The 21813-nt window shown below is 28.4% G+C and overlaps 1 protein-coding gene and 2 non-coding genes across 3 annotated transcripts in view; all 3 read right to left on the reverse strand.

Moving 5' to 3' along the window:
* LOC123299984 overlaps window positions 1–21813 on the reverse strand; it is a 71426-nt gene that overhangs the window by 23522 nt on the left and 26091 nt on the right. The gene's annotated exons all lie outside the window — the stretch shown is intronic.
* On the reverse strand, window positions 12167–12238 carry Trnaw-cca. Its single transcript has one exon. It is a non-coding gene; the product is annotated as a tRNA-Trp (tRNA).
* On the reverse strand, window positions 13350–13431 carry Trnas-gcu. The gene has a single exon. It is a non-coding gene; the product is annotated as a tRNA-Ser (tRNA).

Here is a 21813-nt window from a genome sequence, read left to right on the forward strand (position 1 = left end):
TTTTGTGTGACTTTCTTTGAGTTACTTCTTAAATAAAAGTGAATATGTCATTAGTACTTTCACGAGTAATCTAAACCAAATTACTTAATTTTGCATATCCTGCTTCCGATATACAGAAGATTACAGAATATTATGATGACACGGAGAAAGTGTAGAACATGTAATACTGATTACATTTTGATTAATAATTACATATAACACTATCTGAAAAAATTTTAGAAAAAAATTTTTGCATTGAAATGGACCGGCTTTTTCTCACCGGCTTTTTCTCTACAATTTTAATTTTATACTCCTTTATTTTTAGAGAATATATGCATAAACTGGAAGTAATGGTGTAACAACTGAATTCCCATTTAACATTCGGTAATAAATACTCCTTATTCCACAATCACACGATGTAATTACGTTACTTACAGAATTACGTAGCTTATTTAGTGAAAGCCATTCAAATGTATTTTTTTTAACAAAAATGTCATACCAAATTACCGTTAACTGCTCCATCCTTATTGAATGTAAGCGGTGGGAATAAATGATTACCTGTAAATAAAAAAACAAAATGGAATAAATAAGTTGAAAGGTATAAAGTTAATATAAAAGATTCTAAATTATTCGTTAAAATTCGTTGTCAAACTAAGTTGCTTATTTGTTTTCAAGTATCTAAGGAATCTGAGGTAAATAATAATGGTAATGAAGCTCACATTTGAACCTGGTAAAACGATGTTATTACATCTTCACGTTTTAAGCACACATGCGTTTAGTCGGTGAAAAAGCTACGGTATTGGTCCGGGATCTCTATCAATGAGGAACGAGGCTTTGTTGAAACAAACGATTACTGTGTAGTTTTATAATTTTTCGTCCTAAGAAACGCTAAGTTTTTTTGTTTTATTCGTGCAATAATGTACAAAATCTTCAAAAGCATGCTTACTTAATTAATGAATGGCCCATAGGTATCTACAGAATTCATACGTTTAACGCAAAAACTGAAATTGGTAGTTTAGGTACTAATCGCAAATATCGTGTATAAATGAAGTGAGTGTGACACTCTGTATTAGTTTATAAATATCTTGTACATGCAATTAAATAACTGTTTTGCATATTTTTGTGAATCCTTAATCTTACTTAACAATTTCATTTCACTCTTTTTGTTGTTTAAAAATAAAATGTCTTTTGTGTGGTTTTAAATTGTTTAATATGTGTATAAGACTCCGTACAATAAAATAACTTACAATCACTTCAATTAGTTAACAATAAGATTATAATTTTTGTTTTTATTTTTCTATTTTTCTGTATAATCATGAATTAATAAAAGTGTATTCTATATATTATTTTTCTTTTTTAAAATAAAACAATATTATAAAATTCACATCATTAAACTGTAACAAGACTATTGTGTTTTGTATGAATGTATGTACTTACTTAGTTAACATAATAATGTTACGAAAAATGTTAAATAATTAAACGTTTTGTTACCTCTATGTGGAGTTATACAGGATAGGGTGCACGTTTTGTAACCTCTATCTGGGGAATATAATGAAATTTAAACATACTTTTACTCGAAATCCTATGCTTGCACAGGATAGGATGCTTGCAATAAGTCCTTCCCGATAACTGAGTATAATCGATGTAACTTTACTCTTTACTATAATAGATAACAATTAAGGATGTAGTCGCTGATATAATGCTGTTTTTGCAGTGCTTTACTTTATTTATAATGAATTTTTGCATAAAATACCATTAATCGCACATCCCTGATTTTTATTGAGTTTCGATTAACGAGACTCTATTGTGCATCCTTTTTTTATTTATAACAATTTTTGATGATCTCAGAAATCATCGATTATTTAGCTTCTCTTTGTATCTCAAATCTAGAGTTTTTATATGGAGGTCATATAATAAAACTACACCAGAATTTTATACATTTACAGTGTCCGGATATACTTATGTTTTTACAAGATAGAAAGTTAAAATTATCTCAAAACTATTTTAATTAATGAATTAATATATATGATTTAATAGTTGGAACTGATTATATCTAGGTCTTTTTTCTTACGCTAGACGGTGAGGATACACCGATGAAGATCTATCCTCAGGCTATAGAAGCTCATGGATATATATGTTGATTGTCCTCAAAACTTTGTTGAATAGTCCTCTGAAAACCATAAGCTTGTACAAAATATTACACCTACAATATTTCATAGAAATATTTCTCATTAGAAAAACTAAGTTTGAAACTAAGAAAAAATGTTATTTTACGATGAAATATTGTAGAAATAAATATATAATTTAATGCACGCTTATTATTTTCAGTGTATTGACAACAAGGTTTTGAGGAAAAATGAAAAAACGTATACCGGAATGTCCCAGTAGCAACGGACGCTCATGTTGCATTAGGTAGAAAATAAAATTCTAATACGAAAAGTCCTTTTTCCATTTTTTATTCCGATGCACGGGTTTCAGTCCCATTTCTACACATTAACGTTGAAGCTTTCGCTTCTCACTCTCGGTGCTACCTTTTTTATAAATGAAAAAGCGAAAACAGCGAAGTTTGAGAAAATTTGCTATGAATTCAATATTTGCTATATTGAAAAAAATTAAACAAGCACTGATATTAAACACTGTCTATATATAGGGTATTTCAACAATTAACTCAGTCAACTGTTGTTTCTTTTAAATATTTTTAGGTTTTTATTTTACAACATTTTTTTTTGTAAATGTAATGTCCTTTTTAAATAATTTGGAAAGTTTATATTATTTAACATTAAATATTTTTAAATAAAAATTTAATTAACTGTAACTAATCACTACAAAAATACTTAATAACACTTTTTAATCAATTAAATATCTCAGATCAGATCAATACCTATTAAAAAATAACAACAATTTTCAATTAATATTTCTTTAAAACATTATCACTATTTAATCACCGGGTGACCAGTTTTTATCAGATCAATGGTTTTCTAAGCAGTAGCAATTAATTGATTTTTTTTTTTACTTTATAATTATAGTAAATTAATTTTGTGCAAGAAATTGTTGATTTTTTTCTAAAATCTAAATTCTACAAAACACGTTTCCACATTTAGATAGAAGTTTTTATATTTAATGAAATTTTTTGTAAATATATAAATAATTTATAGAAAAACTTTATTAATTGTATCAAAATTATAAAAAATCACTTTTTTAAGTGATTAAATTTTACTGTAATACGTTCTTGTTGCAAGGTGTACATTCGTTCAAACTTTTCGATGTTCCTATATATATTTTACATTGAGTATATAACGAATTTTTTTAAGGGTTACCCCTTATAAAAATCGAGAAAATCGAAAATTTTTTCTTGTCCCAGAATTTGATAAAACTTGGTATACAAGGTAAATTTGACCCAAAAAATTCAAAAATCGGGTACATATTGCGATTGGGACAGTAGTTTTGGAGAAAAACGATATCCCGGATCGATTTTTTATGTTATCTCGAAAAATAAGCGCCCAAATGTTAAATAAACACTATTTTTGAATTTTTTGGGTCAAAATTACCTTATAATATGATTTTTATTCAAATCGGAAACCAAAAAATTTTCTCGATTTTTTCGAATTTTTTTAAGGGGTACCCCTTTATAAAAAATCGAGAAAATCGAAAATTTTTTCTTGTCCCAGAATTTGATCAAACTTGGTATACAAGGTAATTTTGACCCAAAAAATTCAAAAATCGGGTACATATTGCGATTGGGACAGTAGTTTTGGAGAAAAACGATATCCCGGATCGATTTTTTATGTTATCTCAAAAAATAAGCACCCAAATGTTAAATAAACACGATTTTTGAATTTTTTGGGTCAAAATTACCTTATAATATGATTTTTATTCAAATCGGAAACCAAAAAATTTTCTCGATTTTTTCGAATTTTTTTAAGGGGTACCCCTTTATAAAAAATCGAGAAAATCGAAAATTTTTTCTTGTCCCAGAATTTGATCAAACTTGGTATACAAGGTAATTTTGACCCAAAAAATTCAAAAATCGGGTACATATTGCGATTGGGATAGTAGTTTCGAAGAAAAACGGTATCCCGGGTCGACTTTTTATTTAATCTCGAAAGATAACCGCCCAAATGTTAAATGAAAACGATTTTTTAGAATTTTTTGGGTCAAAATTACCTTATAACGAAATGAATAAAATAATAATAATTATTATTATTATTTGAATAAAAAATGATTTTTATTCAAATCGGAAACGAAATATTTTTCCCGAATTTTTCAAATTTTTTTTGTCATAGAATTTGATAAAACTCAGTTTACAAGGGTTTGTCGAGTACTGGTCGAATGTTTTCTTAGTTCACCTAGACTATTATGCTGACTTCACCTAGACTATTTTTGAGAGATATTATTATAAAATAAAATTTCTTTATATTTAAATTAAAATTTGTTAAAACTAATAAATCAATTTTATGAACAATTTTACATATATTGAAATGCAAAAAGTTCACCGTTAGGTAATTCACAAAATAGACAAAAAAATATAGTCAAAACGCATGATAAATATTAGAAATAAACAAAAAAATTTTACATTTTCTGATAGAATGATAATGTTTTCCGAAATTCTAACAGAAATTCAAAATCAATTTAAGTTTTACGCATTTTTACGGTTTCGGATTTCCACATTTTCATGTTTCAAACGAAAGTTATTTATTTTTTTATAAGAAACATTTTTCACATTTAAACTTATGTTCTATCTCTAACGGTTTATAAGATAGGTCCTACGGACCCAAGACCCAATTGACTTATGTTGCTTATTTACGAACTCGACCTCAATTTTATCAAGTTTGTAACGCTTAAACATATTGATGCTATGAACAAAATTTTGGTATATATGTTGATAATATCACCTAATTAGTCCATTTCCGGTTGTCTCTCCGTCGTATGTCTGTCGTCTGTCCGTCTGTCATCACGATAACGAAAAAACGAAAAGAGATATCAAGATAAAATTTTTATAGCGTGCTGAAAACGTAAAAAGTGAGATCGAGATCGTAAATGAGCAACATAGGTCAATTGGGTTTTGGATCCGTATTAAATAAAATTAAGAAAAGGATTGGAAGGAACATTGGTTATCGGCAGTACCCTAACAGCAGAAAATTACTGATCTGACTTCCAACAGAACTATTCAAGACGACGTGTTTTGTATTTGAAATAAAATTTGTTCAGAAAAAACTGTAGATATAGGCATAAATTTTATTCAATAATAATATGTAAATTTTTTTGTTATAATGGTCATTGGTTTATAATGTTATGTCCACTGACAAAAATTATTACATTTCCCTCTTTGCGTTCTCCTATCTCTCTGTGTTTATAATATAAAACGGTAAATTATTATATTTTATTTATCAAGATATTAGATTAAATAAATTTTAGTTTACGTCTGAGCTGAGCTGAGTTAAGTTGGTCTTATAAATGTTTGTTGTAGAATAAGCGTGTTTGATCATTAGATAATAAAAATGTTTTATCAAATTTGATAACAAGTTTTGATATTCATGAATATATACATTAGAACACCTGACATCATAATTAAAGTAAATAATCGATTTATTTGAGGTGTGTCTTTTTATAACATTAAAGAACAAGATGTTTGAAATAACAAATACACTTACAGATTTTCTATGCAGGGCCTTACAAAAATATGAATAGCTGTATGTATTACAAAATTCTACTCATAAAATTGAGTCAATAATGTTTAGTATCTTATTTTGCGATTTCCTATTGAAACTTTGTTCCTAATCGCATTTTTACCTAGGTCACCATGAAAATTTGGAGAATATTTGGAGAATATGCAAAAATATTTTTATTAATTATCAATTTGTATTTCTTGTCAAAAATTTATCAGAAGTTAAAGATAATAGAGATAATTTAGAGTAAATCTAAGGAAATTTTATGTTATGTTACAGTAAATATTCTGATAAAATCAAATGTAATGTACGCACACATTGGATTGAAATATATAGATTAAAGGAACATAGTTCCTATCGAGTATCCCACGACACCTCTCGTTTTAAGATTTTAAAACAACTTGCGTTGCCGAGTATCAGTTATAATAAGTTATATTAATGATCCTTTCAAGCAGGATCATTCTGGTAAGCAAATAATCACATTATTTGGTGCTATCATCGACGAAAACTTCTTTGAAACTTCAACTTTTCGAAATCTAAAACATAATTTCTATATAGGTACTAATATTTAACAAAGGAGTAATATATAATTTATAAAAAGTTTCTTAAAAATTGATTAAATCAGTAAATTTAATTAACGTTATCGGCTAGAAATATTAATGTTTTCGAACATTTGTTTTGTTTCAGGATTTTATGAGATAATTACATCCGTATAAAATTATTTTTAATGTAGGTATGTTTTATCTTATCATCGCATAATAATCTTTTAATCAAATCAAATTTTTTTTTGTTATAAAAACTAACTTAAAAAAAAAAAAAACACATTAAAATTAATTAAAAAAATATAATCAGTTATTTTCCAATAATTATATGCAATCATTAATATGTTAAACACAAGTGATGAGTAATAAATTAACAGTTTTAAATATCTACACTAGGCGGATAACACGTTGAAAATTCAACGGTATAGCAAATGCTGTAGTCGTAAATTCAGCAGAAAGTATATGGTCGGTATACAGGCAGTAAAATTTGGAGGGTAAACGCTAGAAATATAAAGTGTCATGCTTGTTTATATAAGGCGTACAAGATAACTTGCAAGATTATAAGTTGGAATACTAAAATGTTGCAAGCGATCAAGAAAATTGATTCTAGTTACTGCAGCTTAATTCTCTTCATGATATTCAAAACGTCGGGGACAGCCGGCTTTACGCGTATTTCCCGACATATTCAATAACTCATATCAATGAGAACAATCTTGAAAATCTGCACGTTTCCGCGAAAATGCTCTCTTTTCTGTTCCAGAAATTCATAAGTTTAAATAAAAAATATTTCTGATCCTTATATATCTTTTTGGGCTCATAATTTTTTCATCCCAGAGTTGCACCTTCCGTTGAAGGTACTTAGTGCGGTCGCACATACTGCTAGTAAGCCATATCGTTAGCTATTTTTATTTTACTAGCTATGAACTGCCCGCTTTGCTGGACAACATCCCCACTTTTGAGACAGACAGGTGGATTGAAACCACTTTGTTTTAAACTATGTATTGATGAAGAAAGAAGAGTTCTTATGGTCGTTCTTATGTATAAAACAAAGAGGGGTTGTATATATATGTATAAATGCATACATGAACACATCCGGTCATTCTCATCACTTGAAGTAGTGCATACACAATACCAATCACACACAGTAACACATAACTATTACACACAGTACGCATTCCCTCTTTGTTTTACTCTATTTACTTCATATAGTTTATATAGCTAACGAGAGAGCTTGCAATCGGTATATCTAGTTCATCGTATATTCAATGCAATTGTTTTATATGATTTGATTTGTAGAAGAAGTAAAAAAAAAAAATTAAATATTTTTATGACTGGTTTTTTATATTTCAAGTGTAAAAACATAGATTATAACAAACGACATCATTAATATATTGCAAGATTTATTTATAGTTTTAAACTTTTATTATTATTCTCTATGGTTATTAGTTAGCAAGTGTTTTCTATGATAAATATTATCGTATAGTATTTATGATGTATATGGGAACTTTTCTCTATTATGTATACAATATATGAAAAACAAAATGCAACAAATTAATTTTTACATTCCAATGTATTGGTATTTGTTTTCTGTTTTTTGTTTTTCAATGCCAAACCATTTTAATTATACAGAATGTAAGTGAATTAACGTGCAAAGATAGGAGAAGTTATCTCGTTAATGGTATCAAGAGAGAGCTTAAATGGCCGAGTGGTCTAAGGCATTTGTCTTCGACTGTTCGTCTATTTAGACTTAGGTTGCGGGTTCGAATCCAGGCAGCGGCAGTGTGAACATTATGATTAATGAGGGCGGTAGAATTGATCACATTGTCGTCGGTTGGTTAAGAACGAAAATGTAATTGTAAATATGTTTGTAATTAAATAAATAAAGATTAACAAATAATGATGTGGGTGGCCTCTGTTATAGGCGTATATGTCAGAGAAACGGAGGTAAAACCCCATTATTATTATTATTATTAATAGTATCAAGATATTTAGTTTCTGATCATCTATATGGTTTTAGGATCATTAGCGTAGACTTTTGCCTTCAAATATCTACCAAAAAAGTCAACTGGCTTTAAATCGCAAGATCTAGACCATTAATTAATGCCAAGTTTATAAAAGCTTATTCAATTGCCGAACCGTTTAAATATCATTTAACAAAAATTTTTCGTTTTCATTAATCGGATTGTTTTTAGTTTCCGCATGACAAAATACAGGATATTTTAATACGGAACACCAAAATTGCAGAATTTACATTTTGCTCAAGTGTAAAGCACCTTATTTTTTACACTTTCGACAAGATTTATTGAGAAAAGATTATCCTAATTGAATGATACCACAAACAAATCGATCAGACCTGATTTTGTGGTATTGTAACTTCTAAACGGAAGAACCGATTTTGAATTTTTCTTTTTGAAAGGTAATTTGATAGAGAGTATTTTTAGTTATATTTCAAGTCCGAGCTTAGGTTTTTGTACTCGCTAGGAAAGGGGCGATGATCTTCAAATAGTTGAACCTAAAATCTTATTCTATGTCGGAGATTTCTTTAAATTTTTAATTTAATATATATAAAATTTTGATATAGTTTTTATGAGTTAAAATATAAATGTTTATAACTATTTATTTATATATTAAATAAATTATTAAATCAAGGCTACCTTCATCACAGTAATTTTTTTAATCAATTTTTTTTTATATTATTTTATTTTACAAGTTTTTATTGAAGTGATTATAAATATCAAAGATATTTATAGTTGTTTCAACAACACGATCTTCGATTTTATATATTTATTGAAAATAAAATACTTTTTATAATGAAAATTGTTTATAGTGACTTGGCTGCGTAACCCCATTAAAAGTATCATGCATTTTCGGAAACCGAGAAATCGTTTTTCGTGTTTTGACCATTTTTTTTTGTCTGCTGTTTATGTTACAGGAAGGAATTGACAACCCAGTGCGTAGAATCAAATGGAAGGAAATTTGCAAGAAAACAGTTGAAAAATCGAAAAAATGCATTGCAAGAACACTCTCGATCAAATTACCTTTTAAACAAACAAAAAAACCAAATTGGTTCATCCATTTAGGAGTTACGACGTCACAGATAGACTAACAAATGTACAGATGCGCAGACAAATTGAATTTATAAAATGCCTCTTTTCAGTCGGGGGTTTAAACACTTTTCTCTAATACTCACCCAGCAAAATGTGCTTTTCTATCAAAATTGTGTCACCATAAACGAGTTTTACTGTATTTACTATGCAGTATAACTTAACTCAAATAAGAATTTATAAGTATACTTTATTCGGATTTACATGATTTACAAGAGTCGAGTAGTCTGATTTCTTTTAATTAATTAAAGAAAACTGTAATATCTACATTATTTAAGGGGCATAATATTAGTAACGGTTTAGCTAAACAGAAGATGTTCTTGAATAAGTAGATATTTTCATTTAAAATAACGGATGATTTCAATTAGGAATCTATAATACTTCTAAACATAGAAGTAGCAGCTTTTTATACGTGCGATTATTTACATTATATGCTTACCTGTCATTAAGACCATGTGAAAATTTTTTACATCTCATTTCACCTTTATACCTTTCAACGTAAAGATTTTATACAATTGTTGATTTCCTTTCTGGTGTGAAAATAAAAATTTTCTATTAGATTGAAGGAAAACTTTGAAGTCGAATATTTTCTGGAACACAACAAGGGCCATTGCAAACACAACGATATTTATCACTATAATTTATTGAATTAAATAGGATATTGCACATTATACGGCAAAAATTGGGCAATTAATTTTGCGTTGACTAATAAATAAACACACCCAAGCTGTATTCATCTCATGATAAGTTTTGTCCCATATCTGGGACAAAATATTTTACAACCTTTGAGCACAATTGACAAATGGAAAGATTTTTGTTTTTCTTAAATTTTTATTGGAATATTGAAACTACCCGATAATTTAAAAGTTTAAAAATAAAGTGAACTTAATAGTTTTTCAAAATTTCCCGTACATGACCCATAAAATATCATAGTTTGTGATTTTTCGTCAATTAAATCAAAAATGAATGTCTCATATTTGGGAGAAAGTTATCAAGTGTTGTAAAAATGAATTAAGTGACTGGTTATCATGAGGTTAAAATGTGATTTCTAGATGCTGTAAGCAGATGAGGTTAAAATGTGATTTCTAGAAGACGGTATTCCTTTTTCGATAAGTGTTTTGATGCGACCATTCAGTACAAAATCATCGATTTGAATCATTAACGTATACGAAAATAAGTGAAAATAAACAATTGACAGAATTTATTAAACTAAGCCATTCGAACGATATTTGTTTTGGATTATGAAAATTACGAAAATTTTCCATAGTATTTTCTATAATTGTTTTTTTTTTGTTTTTCACAAAATCACTAGTTGAAGCTACCTGCAAATTTCCAACTGCCTTTTATAGTTTTGCAGAAAATGGACACCTAAGTTTTGTCCTAATCAACGCCCTCGCGGGTAAACAGTGATGTTTACGAAAAAATATTTCAAACAAAAGTAGATTATTTTTTTATGAGGAACAATGTAACTATTGTTTTACATACGGTTTACAAGATGGATCCTAAGTACCCAAGAGCCAATTGACTTATTTGCTCATGCACGAATTCGACCTCACTTTTTACGACCTAAGACTGCTAGAAAAATTTCAGTTTGATATCTCTTTTCGTTTATGAGCTATCGTGTCGGACAACCAGAAATGGACTAATTAGGTGATATATATGATATATGAGCACCTATACCAAATTTTTTTGGTAGCATCAATATTTTAAAGCATTAAAAACATGGTACTAACTTAGTATACCTTGTTATAAGTAATAAATAAATACTTCGAAATGATATGAATTTCAAAAAAAATAATATTCAATTGTTTTTTATTTTTGCTACCAAAATTAACTCACTATCACCATTAAATCAAAACAATATGTCTGACAAAGGAGACATAGAAGAATTTATAGAATTCATAACAATTATAAAACATTTAATATCAAAGAATAATTATAATAATAAAATTAAAAAAGATGAAATTAATAATAATATCATTTCAAAAATTAATATTTAAAACAAATGAGTTAAAAGATATTTTTGATTTAGAAAAGTGTATCATTTTACAATTAATAAAAGTGAATATAAAGTGTACGTACAGATGAATAGTTTTATGTGTGAAAGTGAACTTTTTTTTATATATTAATTGAAAATTGTAAAAAATTAATTATAAAAAAATATACATAATGAAATACAATTAAATATTACAAAATGTAATTATAATTTTATGCAAAGTGATTGTGTCATATAAATCTATTAAATGATTTGATTAATTGTAATCAAGATATTCAAGTAAATTTTATTAAGATTATAATTCAATTTTAATTATTTTATGTGAATAATATTTCATATACATTGTCTTCAACTTAAAATGGTAAGTGATAAATATTATAATCAACGTTTATTACCTACACCTATTTTTTATCGTCTCGTCTCGCTTGTTGCAATTCAGTATTACGATTAAACTAAGTTCGGGTTATAGAGATTCCACTGTTTTTTTTAAATATTGTGTTTATTTAAATTCGCTCTGACAACCCAGGTCCTTAGTAGATTAGTGTGAACGATTTTAACAATTTGATCGTTTGGAGGCAATGACGTTCTTCGTTGAGTGTAGTTGAAACGTCCGTTGGAATTCCGTGTTGACTTCTGCGTTGGTTGAGTCCTGGGCATGTCTCGATTATGTTGCTTACGGAGGCTGGTTCGTTGTATGCTGGGCATGTTTTGGGGGGTGTGGTCTTACTCTGGAGATTCATCAAACCAACCAATTACGAATGACAATCAATAACTAACTACCTTTTTTATAGCCAATATGTTAATTTAATTTGTACTTTGATAAAAGGGTTGTACCTATTAACGAAATAGGAAAATTCAAAAAGTTAAAAAAAATTGGGATGACCCCGACGTGATTTGAACACGCAACCTTCTGATCTGGAGTCAGACGCGCTACCGTTGCGCCACGGAGTCGTTGTTTATAATTGATATTTATAATTATTCATACCTATTAATTATCAAATTTTCTTAACTTACATTTTAAGTCGTTTCGATATCAAAATGAAAGTGTTATTAAAAACCTAAAATTTTGTGTGTCAATTAATGTGTATCTATACGTTATCCTTGTGTACTCTCTACCGCTTACGATAAATTAATTATTAAAAACAGTCCTTTTTAGTATATGCAGAAGTCGAAATAAATGTTGGTTTTTTAGTTAATAAGTGCTTTTAAAAATGTTACCATTTACATAAAAATCTTTTATCAATATTCCTCAACTTTTTAGCTTTAAAATCATACCAAAATGTTTTGTTTGAAGATTTAATTATCTAAATTTGAAGATTTTGATACAAAAATCATTAAATACATATTATTAAGATTGTTGAGATTGAGTTGTTCAGGCTATTTTTTTTTTTTGCAACTGGATGCTTAGTAGACTAAAAAATGTAAAATGAAGAATTTTTTTTGTACCTCAACCAATCGGACCAATTCTTTTTAATAATATTCAGGAAGGTCCATGTATCAAAATATACATTTCTGAGTTGATTTTTGAATGTATTAAAAATTTGAGAATATTTAAGGAAATGAGCCAGAAACGTATACTAGGAAGTTTTCGGGGTCGTTGATCCCTATTCCGGAGCCAGAATTTCGATATACTCCCCCCTCCTGGGGTAAATCGACCCGTTGGTCGAAAATTACAAACTAATTTTAATATTCAACAAAATGGAAGTATTTTTGGAGATTTTTGAAGTCGCTGATGACGATTTTGAAGTCTGAATTCCGATAAACCCCTTTTGGTGCAATAAGCCAATGCTGATTCGAAACAGCAACATTCTGTAAATATTCTACAAAATGGGCCACAAAAGTATACTCGGGGGTTTTAAGTTAAAATGGGGGTTCAGATTCCCCCCTCTTGTAGTAATTCGACTTTCGCTGGCCCAATACAGCAATATTATGAAAATAAACTATTTACAGAAATTTTCTTCGGAATACATTCCAATATTTGTTGAATATTAAAGAATATTGCAAAAAACAAAATAACGAATGCATTGTGGTATCATGAAATAAATACAATAAAATAAAACCTCGACGAGGATGGGATTCGAACCCACGCGTGCAGAGCACATTGGATTAGCAGTCCAACGCCTTAACCACTCGGCCACCTCGTCCATGTATTGTTCCTTCAAATATAGTCATTTTTTGAAATAAGGACAACTTTTATTTGTAACCACATCCGAACATTTTGGAATTCTGGAATCCATCATTAAGTTAAAAAATTCGATTTGATAACACAGGCAAATTTGATCCGATCCTTTTGTAATTATTTTGAAACCCTAATTATGATGCAAGTTTTTCGCTAACTATCACTACTGTGCTTAATTCCGGGACCAGGATTCCACATTCTGGAAACCTATTAGAGGTAGGTTAATTTTTGTTTTTTAATGACAAATTTGAAAAGTAAGACCAAAATTAAGTAGGATTACATTCTTGGTTTATCAAAATCGGATAGAATTTGGATGTGATAGAGCAAAATTAAATTTTTTGGATTCTGATGACGTCATAAAGTTAAAAAATTTGATTTTTTTGATAACACAGGCAAATTTGATCCGATCTTATTGGAATTTTTTTTGAAACCCACTAATTTTGGGTCATTCTTTTCATCTGTGATGTCAATTTTTCGCTAGCTATCACTAATATGCTTAATTCCGTGACCAGGTCCCCACTTTCATGAAAACTATTAGAGCTAGGTTAATTTTGATCACAAATTTGAAAAGTAAGACCAAAATTAAGTAGGATTACATTCTTGGTTTATCAAAATCGGATAGAATTTGGATGTGATAGAGCAAAATTAAATTTTTTGGATTCTGATGACGTCCTAAAGTTAAAAAATTTGATTTTTTTGATAACACAGGCAAATTTGATCCGATCTTATTGGAATTTTTTTTGAAACCCACTAATTTTGAGTCATTCTTTTCATCTGTGATGCCAATTTTTCGCTAGCTATCACTAATATGCTTAATTCCGTGACCAGGACCCTACTTTCATGAAAACTATTAGAGCTAGGTTAATTTTGATCACAAATTTGAAAAGTATGACCCAAATTTTGTAGAATTACATACTTGGTTTATCAAAATCGGATAAAATTTGGATGTGATAGAGCAAAATTAAATTTTTTGGATTCTGATGACGTCATAAAGTTAAAAAATTTAATTTTTTTGATAACACAGGCAAATTTGATCCGATCTTATTGGAATTTTTTTTGAAACCCACTAATTTTGGGTCATTCTTTTCATCTGTGATGCCAATTTTTCGCTAGCTATCACTAATATGCTTAATTCCGTGACCAGGACCCTACTTTCATGAAAACTATTAGAGCTAGGTTAATTTTGATCACAAATTTGAAAAGTATGACCCAAATTTTGTAGAATTACATACTTGGTTTATCAAAATCGGATAAAATTTGGATGTGATAGAGCAAAATTAAATTTTTTGGATTCTGATGACGTCATAAAGTTAAAAAATTTAATTTTTTTGATAACACAGGCAAATTTGATCCGATCTTATTGGAATTTTTTTTGAAACCCACTAATTTTGGGTCATTCTTTTCATCTGTGATGTCAATTTTTCGCTAGCTATCACTAATATGCTTAATTCCGTGACCAGGACCCCACTTTCTTGAAACCTATTAGAGCTAGGTTAATTTTGATCACAAATTTGAAAAGTATGACCCAAATTTAGTAGAATTACGTACTTGGTTTATCAAAATCGGATAGAATTTGGATGTGATAGAGCAAAATTAAATTTTTTGGATTCTGATGACGTCACAAAGTTAAAAAATTTGATTTTTTTTGATAACACAGGCAAATTTGATCCGATCTTATTGGAATTTTTTTTGAAACCCACTAATTTTGGGTCATTCTTTTCATCTGTGATGTCAATTTTTCGCTAGCTATCACTAATATGCTTAATTCCGTGACCAGGACCCCACTTTCTTGAAACCTATTAGAGCTAGGTTAATTTTGATCACAAATTTGAAAAGTATGACCCAAATTTAGTAGAATTACATACTTGGTTTATCAAAATTGGATAAAATTTGGATCTGATAAGGAAAAATCAAAATTTTGGATTTTGATGACGTCATAAAGTTAAAAAATTCGATTTTTTTAATAAACTAAAAAATTTATCAATTAAATGTACAGACTCTTTAAAGTAAAATGACACGATTATATCGACTCCCCAATTTTGTCTTTACTCTTATGTTAAATACTATCAGTATATATAAGGCACAACCATAATACTTGCCATCAGCGGTATGTACCCTAGTAACGGCCCTATAGCCTCTAAGTAGTAATTTAGTTAAACTTTTTATTATATAATCAAATTAAAACAATTCTTTGTTTTGTTGATTTATTGTTTGGTTTTATATGTTAAATGATGTTACTTAGCATATCAAAGTTAACTGAATGTATACATTTTTTTTTATTTTTACATATTCATTGATTAACTAGTTCATATAATATAATTCATTATTATCTTGTTAAGCCATTAGATTAAGTAAGTAGAATATACCTATATACTTATAAGTTCTTGTTTTTTAATATTTTTTTTTTTAATGTGCGGATATAATATATGTCAGTAATTACAAGTAATATAAAATTTTATTAATGGACTTATTTATTTATAACATATGATTTTACTTAATTCAATGGAATCCACAGATGACATAAGTTGTTATTTGAATTAGAATTCACTATATTATTGCCGTCTTGTATAGGGATTACTTTATTACAAGTAATTTTAATTAATTCAATACAAGAGAAGTGTTTTTGATATTCTTTTATTAAATTTCCTGGTAATTTCACTTACACTTACTTCGGCATCAGTTAATCGCATTTAATATTTAAAAAAAAAATTTTATCTACTAAACATACTTTTGCGAATGTCCAACTTGTCGATTGTACGCACTCGTTATCCGAATTTCGTAGGCGTTCGTTAATAATGCTGTTCTTTCATTTGTATCGTAAATAACTATTTTTTAAGTTACAAATTTTCATGCCTCTATTTTTGATAGTTTTGAAGGCAATAAAAACCATAGATTTGATTGTATATTTTTTCATAAGGAAAATTTTTTATATTTCAACTCTTGTTCTATCTCTTACTGACAGACGGAAAGACGTACTATATTTCTAACCGTTAGCATTAATATTCCAAAGAGTTATAAACTTGGGACTATAAGCTTAATAGACTAATTTCATATAGGTACAGCGTATAAAAACTTAACTAGTAAAATAACAATTCAATGTAGTCGAACGTTTTTAATTTCTCTGTATTTCAAAATATTAAAATTATAATATTATTCTTGAAAGAAAAGGTGTATATTATATTAATATAAATATTATATTTTAAATTATTATTTCAATAATAATAAAATAATATTATTTATTTGTTAAAAAAATTTAAATTAAAAAACTAATCCCAAAAGTTAAGTAAGTATATATTTATTGCGGTTTTTACTATTTTTTACTTCTATTATGATATTTCATTTACTTCTGTATAAATAGAAATATGGGGTGTATTGTAACGATCACATTGGTATACAGGCTGGAAAACCAAAAATTTTTGAGAAATCTATATTAAAAATTTTTTGGTGCATACTCAAACCAGATGAGGATTAAATGTCAAGACCTCCCTATATGTAAGCACCTTAACGTGGCTCATTTAGCGACCATATATCATAAATTTCAGCTAGTCCTTATATAATAAATAGCTAAATTTTCAGACGCGCTCCTCTTTATAACATCGTGCACCTTCTATAACCTCGCTCCCCCTAGGCACGTGCCTAGTTTGCCTTGCCGATCCGCCTCTCGGTACCTTTTTAAAAATTAGCAAAAATTCGAGAAAATTTATTTATCTCCGATTATGATAAAAAAATGCCGAAAGTGATGCTACTGGTTAAAATATGATCTGATTAACAGTTTTCAAAATATCACTCTCAAAGCTCTGGGATTCCAAATCCGAGAAATTGAAAATACGATATTTTGAAATCCTTTAGTCTGACCAAAGAGTAGTGGCCTTGCCAAAGAGCGTGTATTTTTTTAAATATTTGTCGGATTACATGTTTTTTGTTAACACGCTTATATTAGCTTCTTCTGTATGTATATATGTATGTATGTATGTTTGTATGTAACTCTCTAATATCATGCATATAGAACATCATCAGTTATATACATTTATTATACTACCGATAACCATACTATACATATATACTTAGAACAAGCAACAAGCGTGTTTTTTAGTTTTTTTAAACTATATTCTTATATGTATGCATAGAGGTTGATGTGGCATCCATACAACCATAGATTTTTTTCTTAAATGTATGACTCAACAATTCTTACTTATTTTACAATGTGTATACCCTACCTGTAAAGAACTCTTCTAACAGGAAAAATAACAAATGAATAAATTAAGTAATTATACTTAAAGAAATATTAATATTTTTAATTATGTGTCTACCTACTGAAGAAGTGTGAATAGAAGACGAATCATGTAGCTCGACGTTAACACCCCTTGCTGACATTTAAGAAAAGAATTAATTACATTTTTTTTTGTCTGTTCTTTTGTGTAATAATATTTTAATTGTTGTGAAATAGTATTTTTGTGTTTCTGACCTCATAGAAAAAACTAAATTAAAAACAAATACATCCTTCGGATTTCTAATACTCGAAATCGAGAAACGTTTCTAACCAAACCAAAAGAAAATTATACAAAATTAATAAATTTATAAAAAACTTTTTAGACATTGTAAATTGGAGAGCTATCTTTGATCGAAATTCAGGGTTAGAGGCAGTTTTCAGAGTCGTTTAAGACTTAATTTTACAATTTAAAGAAAAGAGAACTACAGAGTTACAAATAAACAGAGAAATTTTTATTGATCTATTACCAAACATATGCAGTTAAAAAAAATGTTTCGCACAATTGCAGTCGTTACAGCCTAACCTTACATACTGCATTGACTCGCCATAACTATTGCTAGATTATACTATTCCTTCAATACAGTACACAGTATGGCGTACACACCGATACTGATCTGAATTTGAATTGTAAATTCAAAATTGGTTCAATTTTGCAACGATTTCTGGAAGACATAACATAATCCTTGTTATTTGACATCAGATTCTTAATCAACAACCAAACATTCCTACTAAAGCACAGATTGGACGATAAATACAAAATTTTGGTGGGTAAAATTCGTGTAATCGGACATAGAAAAATTCTAGGCTAAAAATAGGGCAGAATACGTGATAGAATCCGTTAATCTGACATCAGATTCACAATCAGCGACCAAAAATACCTCTACCTTTTGCTTTTTTGGGTCAAAAAGTGGAATTTCGGATCGAAAATGGCGTAGTTTTTAGAATACGTGGCAGAATTAGTGTAATCTGATATCGGATTCATATTCAAAGACGAAAAATACCTACTAGATGACAATTTTAAGCCTAAATAAGTTTTAAAAAAAAAATTTTGTCTACATATGCCACCCGTTGAGGCCTTATGCTCTCTTCTGACTAGGTTAAGTTGACTAAATGTTTCTTAGAGTCCTATAAGCACATTACAAAAAGTTTCATTAAAATCGATGTTGTTTTCCCCACTTTTCCAATGCATTCCGGTTTATTAGTTGTACTATTCTGTTTCATTGAAGAATATTAAACAAGGGCTTGTGTTCTTATCAACTGTTGATATCTCTCAAAACAAGTAGCAAGATATATTAAACCCGATTAAATAATTTTTGTAAAATTACTCATTTGCATAACTAATCATTGTATTTCATCAATCTATTTATATTTTATAAGTCTGTAAATAAAAACTTGTCCGCCTTTCGCTTTTAAAAATTATATTAAATCAACTTTCTTGTTGCAAAAATAGACAAGCGTGGACTTGAATAAAATTAAAATGCATTTGAATAGAAAAAAAAATGAATATATATAAGATTAGTTATTTATTGATTCTTTGTCTTCTTTTTGTAAGAATCTAACAACTCCTTATTAGAAACAAATTACACAATTTTTGTTTTGTATATAAATAAAATATCTGCTTCTTAATAGCTATGGTTCGTGTTATATTACAAAAAAGGCTTGATTCGTTTATTAAATTGAATGGTTTTAACGAATAAATGAACATCATTAAAAGTTAAAATTCTCGTTGTAAAACGGAAATATTCGCTACATAACTAAAAAAATAAATTCTATAGCTTTTCAACTCCGTAGTTGGGAAGAATTTCAAATTAGTACCTATTCTTAAATTTCAAACTCAGAATATCAAAATGGAAGCAAATACTGGAATGAGAAAAAAGTATTCATTAGTAAGCACTTAATTTTTTTTTATATGAAGTTACTAAGTCTAAATCAATTCTGAAATTTTTAAGGGGGGTTTCCCGATTATTTAAATAAATAAATGACTTCAAAAGTAGGCATATTTAACATTGGTTTTATAGGAAAACTTTAGATGGATGATATGTTTTCATATCACAAAAACTTTAATAAATTATTGAAAAAAAAAAAACTCGTTGTGCCCGACTTAATGATGTATGAGCACGGTAGTGGGACCACAAATTTAAAAAATAAATATTTTCAATTTTGATGGTGAATTATGTTAGGGATAACTTGACAATATAAGGCGAAAATTGCGAATAAAATTTTTCGATATCTGGAGTAATTTTTAAAATATCGAAAATTGAAAATTTTGTTTAATTATTTAGCTTTCGATATTTCGAAAACCAAGTCATATATGTGTATTAGAAAACAGCTCAAAAAATCAATTAAATCAAAAATTATGATTCTCGTTATTTAAAAGTTTATTCATTGGAAGTTTAGTGTAGGGAAAAACCGTTTTGCACTCCGTCCCATTTTAAATTAAATGCAACGAATGTTATATGAGTGTTGAAACGATTTTAAATTCATAAAACTATTTATAAACACTTTAAAAAATCAAAATATTCTAGTAAATTAATTATTTAAACATTTATTCTTCAATAAACCGGATATTAATTAGAATTTCCTCTTAAGTAAATATAATATACATTTTTGAAGCGTTTTATTAATTTTTTAATTTTGTTGTGGTACCTTAATTAGATTATCGGATATATAATGTCATAAAGAAGTCAATCACTATAAAATTTAAAAAAAAATCCATTTTGGATACCATTCAAGAAGTATGGCAGTAAATTGGAAATATCAGACCGGTATCCCAGGCTTCATATAATTAAGATTTTTCGGACAATTTTTCCCAAAAATCCGGAAAACATTTTTTACTCTCAATAATAGGCTAGGTTAGGTTAGAGTGGCTGTCCTGGGTTGGGACACACTTAGACCATAGGGTCTGTTGTGATACTGAAAAGGGGATGACCAATTCTCGGCCACTATCCCATGAACCATTTGGAGCTGTTGAAGAACAGCAAGGGTGCTTTGACGTCAACGGATGTCGGACAGATTTTCAAAGAAAGGCTGACCCAAGTGAGTCCACCTTCTCGTGGCAAAAGCTGGCAATTGAGAGAGTAGTACTCCACAATAAAGTCTTGCATATTCGGGTAGAAAAAATGCATCATCTAAATGAAGTAGGAAATAATTTAAAAGCAATTCGAGAAGAATAATTTACAAAAACATGGTTTAAGAATGTTTTCGTTCAATAGGAATGCTGGTTATTATATTAATTTATTATATTAAAATAACAGTACTTATGCCCAATGTTCCAATATTCATTCAATCTGCAATTATAACTTACGTTCAAATATCACGTTTCATGTTTTTAACACACAAAAAAAAAAAAAGATTATTTAATCTAGTTCTTGTTGCGTATATTATATCAGATATACCTTTCTTCAAGTTTATAAATACAGTTGAACCTCTTTTTGCAAGGGCTAGTTGCATTTTTGATAAGATTTAGATTCGCATGGATTTTAGAGATAGAGTTACTTAGATGTATCCATCTATATTGAAACTTCGTGTAGGAAATGAATTAGATCATACGTAAAAAGTTTTGAAATTACAATTATGGTAAACTTATTTCAGAAAAATTTGGGTGATCTTCCATTCTATCAAGGAAAATTTTAGTTGTAGATATCTTAGAAAATGCGATAAAATTAGGGCAATTATATATAAAAAGCTTGATTTGTTATATATAAAGTTGGGCTAAGTCTAAATTAATTCTGAAAATTTGGGCGGGGAGTTGGTTTTAGCTATATTTTCTCCAAAAATATAGACTTATGTATTATATAGAAGGTCAACGGAAAGGGGTATGGGTGTGATATAAATTGCTTTCTTTTTTTATAAATTGACTTGCAGATTACAAGTTTTAAGAAGGGTAAGCCTTAGAAGAGTCTCAACTGCTCTAGTACTTACGTCTTTGTTTTAACAAAAAAATAATGTTCTTATGTGATTTTGTTTGAAGATATTTCATGTTTTGATCACATTTTATGTTTTGGGACAAAAATCACATTTGGATAGAAAGAATCTACCAATAAAAAACATTAAATTAGAGCGAAACATGATTTTAGT

Source organism: Chrysoperla carnea, chromosome 5, assembly GCF_905475395.1.
Source record: "Chrysoperla carnea chromosome 5, inChrCarn1.1, whole genome shotgun sequence".
NCBI classification, from domain to species: Eukaryota; Metazoa; Arthropoda; class Insecta; order Neuroptera; family Chrysopidae; genus Chrysoperla; species Chrysoperla carnea.